Source organism: Haliotis rufescens, unplaced genomic scaffold (assembly GCF_023055435.1).
Source record: "Haliotis rufescens isolate VD_foot unplaced genomic scaffold, xgHalRufe1.0.p SCAF_3, whole genome shotgun sequence".
In the NCBI taxonomy this organism is placed as follows: Eukaryota; Metazoa; Mollusca; class Gastropoda; order Lepetellida; family Haliotidae; genus Haliotis; species Haliotis rufescens.
Genome location: NW_025964001.1, coordinates 51,559,935 through 51,563,353, shown reverse-complemented (window position 1 = coordinate 51,563,353; position 3,419 = coordinate 51,559,935).

The window sequence follows — 3,419 nt, the reverse complement described above, 5'->3', positions numbered from 1 at the left end:
GTCCCGTGTCAGCCTTGCAGCCCATCCAGGTTATCATTGTGGAAGACCGCGTGGCTTTTATTGGATAAATGGCAGCACTACCAGGTCGCAAAACTTCGTCCCGATACCTCTGTGCAGTAATGTTTCCTTAAATGATAATAAGCCTCGACTAAAAGTCTCCACAGATTCTCCCCAGACCATGACACCACCTGCTCCAAATGGCAGAACTCCTTGGACGCACCTCGGCGTTCACCTTGACGTCTGTACACATTCTGCCGACCATCAACTCCAAACAGGCTAAATCAGAGTACAGGACTCGTCCCCAGTCTCGAACCTGCCAAAGCCGAACCCTCCTGGTCCATATCTACCTGGTCCATACTATTCCACGGCAGGGTCGTTGTGCTCGGAAACCATGCCCCCGCGGCCGCCGTGACACTGTCTGTCGACTGGCACGATGTCCGAGTGCCGTAGACGCCGTTGCCGTTCGCAGGGATGAATCGGTTGCGGAGATGAAGACTACGGATGTAGACTATCGCCCCGCGTACCTGTCTGTTACCTGTCGTAAACGTCGCATCAACCTTGTTATGCAAACACGGGTGCAACCGAATGTTCTAGCCATATGGGCATGTTTGGCTGCCCATGGGCCATTCTCTCTCTCTCTCTCTCTCTCTCTCTCTCTCTCTCTCTCTCTCTCTCTCCCTCTCTTTCTGTGTGAAATATGTCGCATAAATACAACCAAATGTATTCGATGAAATAAATCGTGAGAAAATGTTAATTTTTTTGAAAATCAAGCATTTTACGAAAACGTCGTCTGCACTCGTAGAACAAAATTCACGTGCACAACTGGTATAAAAAGCTGCTGACAGCACATGTTGTTTTAGCACTGGTAATAGTCCCACGAAGTGGTCGATGGGAATAATTAACCCTTTACCAAAGAGCTGTACATTGACCGCTACAGGTCCCTTATCGTATAGAGGGTTAACCCTCACAAATGCAATTTATAAGATGTACTGTTGTGTCCTTAACCAAAGATTACAATCTTGGGCAGAATCTACCGGTGTTTTGAATGATGCCCAAAATGGTTTTACAAAAAAAGAGGTACATAGTATGTTCAATTACAGAAACTAGAAAAAGTAGGAAAAGATCAACGTTTACTACTTTTATAGATTTTTAAAAAGCCTATGATTGTGTTAACAGAAATCTGCTATGGCACAAACTTCAGGATGTTGGTGTAAATGGAAACATGCTAGTAGCGCTTCAGTCACTTTGTCGCAATGTTAAATGAAGTGTGAGAGAGAATGGTATGTTTATATCCTGGTTTGATGTTAATCGTGGCTTGAAACAAGGGTGTTTATTGTCTCCTATAATGTTTAATTTGTTCAGCAATGACTTGCTGAATGTTATGACTGATTCAAAACTTGGCATTAATATTGATGATACTATTATTTCTGCCTTAGCGTATGCTGATAATATTGTTTTATTTGAAGAATCTGAAGATGACTTGAACAAATTGTTACACATTTTGAATAACTGGTGTGAATCCAATGATACTGTTATTAACGCATGTTATTGCTGACGTTAGGATTTCTACAATGTACAACACATTGTAGAAATCCTAGCGTCCGAAGAACCACACAACAGTTTTGTATTGGTAGTTCGGCTTTAAGCATTGTTAACTTTTACAGCTACCTGTGTTTATTGCTGACTGAGCATCTTGATTATAACACAATGGCAAAGACTGCGACCAAATCAGCTAACAGAGCGTTATGCCTACTTATTTCCAAGTTTAAGACAATCGGGGGTATGCATTTTAGCACTTTTTGACACTATGGTGTGGTCTGTCTTAGCTACGGCGCATCTGTATGTGGTAACCGTGATGTATCTGCTGTTAATGCAGTACACCACCGTGCCATCAGCTTTGTTTCTGGGGGTGGGTAGATATGCACCTAATTTGGCTCTTAATGGGGATACAGGGTGGATACCTCGAATTGTCAGACAGTGGATATGTATAGCTAGACAGTGGTCTAGTGGATTTTTATGGGCGGAAGGGCTTTCAGCCAATCACAAGAACTGGAACTCACGTTTTTCGGCAAAATTGGCCGACCTAAACAAAAAGCATATTTTCAACATCACCACTGGTTTAAATACGAAAGATATTTCAAGCAAAATACAAGATGTCCTCAAGCAAAATTATCTGAAAAGCTGGCAGAAACTTCTATAGAAAGATAATGTTCATACTGGTATAAGCAAACTCCGTACGTATAGGGTGTTCAAAGATTGTTATTGCTGTGAAAACTATGTCGAGAGCTTTATGCCCCGGAGCTACAGATCTGCCTTTACAAAATTTAGATGTGGTATTGCACCTTTAAGGATCAAAGCAGGCAGATATATTAATTTAAAGGTTGAAGACGGAGTGTGCTTCAATTGTAATGATCATCTTGAAGATGAAAAACATGTTTTATTCGAATGTCCACAATACGATGATCTAAGATCTACATTATTTACGGGTATAACGGCTAAAATGTCCAACTTTTTAAACCTATCAAACAATGAGAAATTGTTTGTCCTTTTTAAACAGGAGGTATGTGTCACTGCCAAAACCTGCTTTTTAATATTACAACGCTGAAAGCTATTGCTTTATGGGTAAAACGTTTTTTTATCTGTATATATCATTAAGTTCTGTGTATCGTCTCTATTAACTTTGTATGAGTGGCGCTGTATTATTATTTTTATGTACAAACATCTATTTTATGCATGTTTTTTTATGATGTACAGCGATGAGACGAACATAAAATATCTGTCTGTCTGTCTGTCCGTTCGGACACAAAAGATATGCCTCGTTAAACAGGAAGCCATAAAGAAATCTAATGAAAGAGTGAATGTTGGTGTAAACTGCAATGTCCATCCAACTGTACATAGAGAGTTTGGGCCATGCAAACCAGTGATTGACTCCCATGATGACGGACCTTCCCACCTGTGGATTAAAACATAAAGATGTCTTCTGAAATGGCTAGGGCCACAATCATGTCCCCGAAGGGTGAAGAGTGAGTGAGTGAGCTGGGCTTTAACTGACCCCTTTCCGGGATTCATCTTATCCCAATTCCGAAATCCATTGCTAGTCTCTCAAACAGGAAATTGCTGAATATCCCAAGCATGTCTACATACTTCGGCAAGTCTAGATTTCTTAAGAAAAATAAAGAGATTATCTCGGCTCTTATTTATCATACATTAAAGGACAATTAACCAAACAAATCCTTAAAATAGGTTTATTTAAAAGACTAATAGTTAATCATTTGTAATGCATGGGAACATCTACTACAGACGGTAACCTTCAAAATAATCCATCCAGATTACGATCAACGGTTCCAAGTAATGTGCTTTATAAATATATTAACGTTCCAAGCAGTGAGTCAAAGGAATTGGTGCCAATGACCACACCT